Source organism: Dermacentor variabilis, chromosome 7, assembly GCF_050947875.1.
Source record: "Dermacentor variabilis isolate Ectoservices chromosome 7, ASM5094787v1, whole genome shotgun sequence".
Taxonomy (NCBI): Eukaryota; Metazoa; Arthropoda; class Arachnida; order Ixodida; family Ixodidae; genus Dermacentor; species Dermacentor variabilis.
The window spans coordinates 31,563,689-31,571,596 of NC_134574.1; positions in this window are offsets into that span (position 1 = coordinate 31,563,689).

Genomic DNA, 7,908 nt, shown 5'->3' on the forward strand with positions numbered 1-7,908 from the left:
AAGGTGACAAACAAGGTACTCCTGCGGCAAACGAATTCTCAAAAAGTCATGCTCAAGCTCAAAAATCTGTCTAGAAGAATTTACAAGAAATACAAACAAAAGAAAGTATTACGCAATGTTCCGACGCAGCCTAGGGATTAAAAAAGTTCAAGACAGGAAAGAGCGTCACTGCCAACTACGTCGTGGTGTACGGCGTTGTGTACGAAACTCCACTTACTTGGGACTGGGTATACAGTGAACTCTTGTTACGATGACTTCGGTTAAGCCGAATGCTCGCATATAACGAGCAACATGGGAACGTTTGTCTAGTTTTCCCTAGACTCAATGCAAAAAAAAATCTGTTGAAGACGAACCGCCTCAGACGTGCTTTTCGATTACAACAAAAATTTGGAGTGATCGTAACCGCTTCGCTTCATACAATGCCATCCACGGCGGCCGCATTTCGATGGGGGCGAAATGCGAAAACACCCGTGTACTTAGATTTAGGTGCACGTTAGAGAACCCCATGTGGTCCAAATTTGCGGAGTCCTCCAATACGGCGTGCCTCATAATCAGAAAGTTGTTTTCGCACGTAAAACTACATAATTTATTCGCAACAACCACTACTGATCCCGGAGGCCAGGGTGTCTCGACATGCCACCCACGGGGGCGCGTGCATCAAGGCATCCTAATTGAGCCCTGCAGCCAACAATACATGTGGACAGAGGCGAAACCAAAAGGAGGAAACAGAAAGAGACAGTAATGTTTCACTTCGTGAACGTGGATGACGTAAAAGCGTATTGGTGCTATAACGGATACGAAGCTATCGGCCCTCGGTCCGCCTAGAATGGGCGCATCACACATCGTATTCAAGAAAGGGCTCGCACGGCCGCCTACGCAGCAGCCACGGCCATACGCAGCAGCCGCCTGAGTAGAACGCCCCCTTGTAAAGATTAGCTTGCTTACAAAATTAAAACACACTGTCAGCGCTCGTACGCAAACATGAACACATCACACTTCATGACCGCGGACGCTCGCTGCCAAAACGCTAGCGTGAGGAATCGCAGCAGCAGAAGCGAGCGAAGTGAGCTTCGTGCTGTCTATCTCTTCAACGCAAAGTGAGCGGCGAGGGCGCAGCGCAAACGAAGCTACGAGCCATCGGCCCAACTAGACTGTGGCCCCAAAGTACATTGCGTTCAAAATAAAGCTCGCGTGACCGAAGTATAACACCCCCTCCTTCTCCTCCCGGTGCCATGCGCGCGATGGAAGACGACGTGCTCCCTCCCCCTCCTTCTTCTTTTGCGCACACGACATTTAGCCGCCATCGTCTGTTCAGCATCGCACACTCATTCGCACACGCCGCGAACGGCGCGCGAGGAAAAAGTTATCACGAGACGAACCCGGTACGTCTGTATCACAAACGAAACCTGTGGAAACAGCCAGAGGAGGTCAACCTAGCGCGCCTGCGCCTACCTTCCTCCTCCGCGAGACTTCGCGTCCTTTCTCTTTGACCACTTGGCGCAACCTAACCTAGACTTTCATCTAGGTTGTGTGGTGTCGCCGCGTGCTCAGCGTGCTCCTTCGTACTTTCGCTAGCTCGGAGCCTGCACCGATGACCTGTGGCCGATGACCGATGACCTACTGAACTTTTTGCAGCGACGCGATGGCACAGAATTATATTTTATGTCATTAGTTGAGTTGGCATTATGGCTGCTCGCCAATTTGTACAAAAGCGCAAAACATCCATCACGGACTGGATGAAACCAAACCAGAGTACGACTTGAAAACAGTTTTCAATTAGGTTCAGGTAAATAAATGCTTTTTATGTCATTTACTCAATCCACACCCCTCGTTTTAAGCCTACGTATTTACCGTTTTGAAGTAAGACGCTGTGATACACCTGGTCATTTTGCCAGTTATTATTCTGATAAGATGAGCTTTTGTTAAGACGAACAAATTATCATAGTTCCTTCAATTTCGTCTTAGAGGGAGTCTACTTTATTTAGGCCAGACAGGCTCTTAGGCCAGACAGACAGGCCAGACAGACGATAGGGCAGGAGAATGCGACTTGTGAGCCAACAATAAGATTAGTGCTCATTTACCTATGCACTGCAATTCGTGCATACGTTGGTAGAAATTTCGAATACCCGCATACATGGTAGAAGCAAGGATTTCTCGGCACGGGAATTAATGTAGGTTTACTTTAACAATATAAAACGTGGTGTCTGTGTTACCGATACACCTGTGGCTTTACGCATCACCGGACGCCAGTACAGGAACTGTATGATTGCAAGCAAATGTGTTCTTTATTACTGTCCCAAACCATACTTGCGCACGTCGCCACCTTCTCCTATAAATGTGTTCCTGTCTGCTTCCAATCAACTTAGTTGAAAGTCACGTTCTTCACTGCATTGAGTTTTTTTCTGCCCTCGCTTGTGTCTTAATGTTCCGTAATAGGAGGAACCACTATCTCGGAAACAAGTATTGATATGTGACATTTTTTCTATAGTAGGCCCTTTTTGCTGAGTTCCTTCTTCTAGGGAGCCATCTGTACTAATTGCATATATTGCCTCTGAAACGTGCCTCACACGATACCTGGAATATTGCCTCGACTCGGCACTGGTGCCGGTCGAAATTCAAGACTTCTTTGGAAGTGTCAAGGCCTAAGTTGGATGTGCGTAGAGGCTCCGTCATCTAAGGAAATTGTAATTTTGGAGGCAAATTCAGCTTATGAAGCATTGTCTGCAGGTGTTTAGCTGCCAAACCGACACTGGGTGGATTGCTGAACGGGAATTCAAAGTCTTCAAGCAAGCGGTCACCGAAACTGCTGAGTTGTTCTGGTGTAGGTGTGCACTTAATCGCCAGCCAAAGGAATCCAAGAGGGAAGTGTGGAAGCCAGCCGAGCTTCTTGCAGCGCGGAACCTTACTTTACCCGAAGACATTTCAAGTACGCTGAATAAAGGCCCCAAATATTCTGTCCCCTGAACTACCGCCACATGACTTGCTGGCGCTGAATAGGCGTGTAGCCAACAATGCATGAAAGCGACGACTGCGGACAGTGCGTTTTGGATGGTGTGGACTGCGTTTTCAAAACTGTTTGACGTACATATTGAGGCAGCAAATACTTAACAACGAATCAGTCACTTACTTCAAACGGAGCAATATTCGCATCCTACAAGCAGACAGGGAGGACGGCTTGCTTCTGTTACCCTACAAGGCATTTAGTGAAAAGCTGCCCAAGAAATCGCCAAGAATTTCATCCCTGCAATGTGCCACGTAAATAAAGTATAAACTAAAGCCATAAAACTTTGTACAACTTCGTCTCAAGAAATTGTCAAAAGCTGATAATGCCTATAAGCATGTTTCCTTATCACTGTTATTAAGCGTTAAATCCCACAAGCCACATATGCAATTTATGTGCATTGTTAGTGATGACGAGTGCGGTCAGCAACATGTATGCCGTAATTTACTAAGAGTTCATAGTGCACTTGATGCAGATGACTCGTCCGCAGTGAAGAAGTCAAGAGATGTTGCACAGTATCTGCAAAACCTGCACAATGCTGGTTCAGCTTTCTCAGTGGACTTTGAAAAGTTGTTTTATTCAGTCCTGCATAGACAATTTTTTTCAGATTGTTCGGGCCTCCACCGAACAAAATAGTGTTCTTGCTTTAGAGAGGGGTGCAAGCATGGCTATAGGTAACTTAATGACAGTGCAAGAATTTGAAGTTTCTAATACTTTTGTTTCTTTGGATGATCTTGTTTTTATTCAGCGTAAGGGTATCTGTGTCGGTTCCTGTGTGGCGCAACTTATATGTAACATGTTTTTTTCTTTATCTCCTAATGACAGAGAGTTGGCTTTGGCCCTTAAAGCTGCAAAGGTGCTGGAAAGTCGATGGATCTGTGGTGCTATTCGGGCAAATTGGCAAGTGGTTTCCTTTACGCTTGAGCTTTTTTTACGTGACAAGGTGGCGTTTTTATATTTAAGTATAATCTTTCTAGGGTGACCCGGAGCTGGGCGTACTGTTCGCGTTCAGGCAAAGAGCTTTTACGGCTTGACTCGGTGCATACTAAGCTTGTTAAAAGGGTGGTAGCTTCCACGTGTCTTTAGGCGGCATAGTGAAGTCTCGTTCTCACAAAATGCAGTGAATCTTGAAATATATGGTGGCACCACAACGCTCAGCGCATACCCTTGTTCTTCCACGGTCATAGTAGCGGAAACTCTCCTTGAAAAATGGAAGGGCAAGCGGAATTCCTAGCCACTAGTGCATAATAGGCAGCACGTTGTTCCGTGCATACATAAAGTGGCCCTCAACTAAAGGAAATTGCCCAAAAGGTGCGAAGTACCTATTGTTTTTCGGGCTCCACATAAGCTTGCTGGCTGGTGCCCACTATTTCGACTCGGAGTCGAAGACGAGAGATGGACTCTTGAAGTGGACGAGGAGGAGACGAAAAGCTTGATACAGTATTTACATATAGCAGGTAATAGCATACAAGTAGCGGAGGCGAAGAGCGCACAGACGGACGGGGCGGCTGGTAGTGACTCTCTCGAACAATGGAGCGGCTCTGCCCTGAATAGCTCTGGGCATCTCATCAACGGCAGGAACGAGGCAGCACCGGTGCTGACGTCAACCTTGTCGATTTCCTTTTTGGTCGCAGCAGGAGAAGTCCAAGCTACATAAAGCAGTCTCCACAGCAGGGGTCAGCAGTTCTGTGGAATTCTGAAGGCTGCCCTTGGATTAGTCGTAGTGCTCTGTGTCCCCGGACAGTTCGACCCACGGAAAGGTTTCGGCAGTTTCCTGGAACTTTGCAGGTTGTTACCAAGGGCAACCACCCCAGGAAAACGAGGTGGGGAGGGGGAGGCGCCCGTTGGCTTGATGAAGGCATGCAGTGCGGCACAACACCACGCATCTCAGGGCTGCAGAAGCTGAGCCTACAAGGAAAAAATTCAGCGACATTTACAGTACTCCCTAATGCGAAATTTGAGCGCAGCTGTATACGTGTTTTTATTTTGCGATATATTGGCTAGTGCGGAGAATCTCGCCTCGTCCGACACATAGCCAATGGAGCGAAGTATGCCTCAACTGCATCGCTAATCGGGAGATCGCGAGAGGCGGCACATGTGTGGGCGCGATTCCCAGCCTCCGCCGCAGACAGACGCGCGCTGGTCTTGCGCCATCTTGCAGCCGTCGTCGCAAGCCAGGCTTACCCGGCACTGCGCTTTTCTTCTCGCGCTTTCGCCATACCTTCCTCCTCCGCATTCCACCTCATGGTTAAGCTGCACACTCTTTCTACGCCTTCCTCCTCGCACTTGCTTCGCTATCACCGCCTTTCATCTCCCGCTCCGCTCCGTATTCGCTCTCTTTCTTGGCTGTGTTCTTTCTCTCGGTTACGAGAGACAACGCCGACTCTTACGCTCGCCGTAGGAATGGGCGCCTAAGAGCTGCGCTGTAGAAAGCATCCAAGTCCCTATGTGACTTGCGTGGTAGGCGTGTTGTACGAATTTCTACTTGCATGCGGCAGGATATATATCAGCCAGGCACGCTGTTGCGCTAATAATAGGGCGAGACAGCCCGATCTCTCAGTACGATCATTGCACATTTACATATGACCTGCGGTTCCTGCATGTGTGGCCCAGAGCTTTCCAATATCCGTATACTTCGTAGAAACAAATATTCGTTGGCACGGTATATAATGCAGGCTTGTGTTATCAATAAGGAATGTAGCATCCGTGTCAGCCATGGATCTGTGTCCTTACGCAGCACAGAACGCCAGTGTTCGCACCATATGATTGGATGCAAATTTCTTCCTGATTACTGTGCGCAAGCGTTCTTGCGCACCTTGTCACCTCCTTTTATTAATGTGTTCCCGTCTGCTTCCAGTAAACATAGCTGAAAGGGACACTCTTTGCTGTCTTGCACCTTTTTCATCCTCGGTGGCACCTTAACATTGCGTAATAAGATGAACTAGCCCAGCAACAAGTGTTGATAGGCTAAAAACAGGTAGCCCACTCCGGGCATCTTCTGAGCCAAACATGTATCCGCAACAAGTGATAGGGGTAATGAAGCGTATTCCGCCTGGGGGCAGCGGCAACAAAGGATCTGCTTGATGTCATCAGTTCTTACTCCTCCATTCATCACACAGAAGGATCCTTCCTCCTGTCGAGACACAGGAAGGATCCCTCCTACTCGCTACAGTTCATTTTTCTCATGTTGGTCAATATCGATAAGTTGTTCGTTGAAGCGAGCTGGCGGAGCAGGATATAGATCGACATAACAAGACATATTTGCAACTAACACGAGTTAAACATATTTCCCCGGGATACGTTAAGGAGGGGGGGGGGGGGGTGCGTATGTCACAGAAAAGGCAGCCAGAATTGAGTGCAGGTAAGCAGTCTTTTTTGCGGCCAATATGCTGCGAATAGTTGCTATGCAATGTAGCATTTGTAGTGCTTTCTTTCGTATTCAGGCTTCTGGGAATAGAAATATTTTCTTGAGAAACTGATAAATTTAAAATTACAGCAAAATCCTACTTCATTTATACAACAAGCATTCAAGAAAAATTACACGCGAACGAGCATTAGCGCATGTTGAAGATAACTCAGCGCTACAAGAAACGCATGCGAAGCTCTGGTCATTTTTATATCGATTGCGTAGCAAATAAAGTATCGTAAAATCACAGAATGAACCAGCATTGGTCTGACGAAAATGTGCTGTAATATACAGAGGGCAATTTCAAGTTTTCAAAGAGCCGTAAATGATTGAAAGATTGTAGGACACAGGTTGGTGCTTAGCGTCCTTCTCGGCTAGCCCGCATGTCGGGTGTCGGTAACATCAACGATCTAAGAACAAAATATAGAGGGGCGAAATGGTGCGTGAATAGGAATCAATCCTGCGGGAAACTTGTTGCTTGTCCATATCTTTAGTGCTGTAAGATGTAGCCCTGCCATCCCTCTTCCCTTAAAAAAACTAGGGCTTACCGTTCTCATTCAAGTGAAGTAGGCACTGCGGCGTATTGAGATGTTTTCCGTGTGACTTAACACATTCACACTGAGTGAGTCAGTTCTTCGCTTTCTGCATTTAATTGATTGTTGTGATATGCCTTGAGCTCGTCGAATTAACAGGGTGCAACAAGTCGGTTTGGGGACTTCCGTGGTCTTTCGACGGGCCACTTTCCTCGCTGTGCAGTGAGACAGCTGTCCGACTTCGTGGTCTTTAGCTAGCCCCTGATCAATAATGGTGTCTATTCGCGCTTGGCTGGCTTCCTCGCTGCTCAATAGCACGGTTTTGGTTCAATGACTAGACTGCTGCTGCAGTAACATGTATGCGCTGTGCAATTGCATCTGTACTTACTGCCATTGCCTATTTTTCTTAATTGTGTTCGCCTGCTTGCGATTGTCCATATAGCCAACATTAAACTTGCGTTCTATTTGTCGGCTCTCGCTGCAGAAAGAATAAAATATTTGACTAGATACATGCAGATAATATCTCTAGACCATGCAGAAACTGACCAGACTGAAATTTCGGCTTAGATCTTTATTCATGCTGATAGAAAACGAGCGGAAACTGAAGGATGGCACTATGCGCTTATTCTCTTATCAGGCCTTAATTAGTATATGCGTCCATAATATGGCACCCCCATCACTCTAATCTTGCGAACCTACTCGAATCAGTTCAAAATAAAGCTGCGCGGTTTATCTTAACTTCATACTCTCGATATCAAAGTGTGTCCGCCTTAAAGAAATTACTTATTGTCCCTTCACTTGACAGGCGCAGGAAATTATCACAGTTATTCTTCTTCCATAGCCTTTACAACAGCAACATTGCATTCGCTTGAGCCCATATTCTTCCCCCACCCAACATCTCGACCCGCACCGACCATGATCATAAAGTAAAACCTATATTTGCCAGGACTAAGGCTTTCGAAATTCGC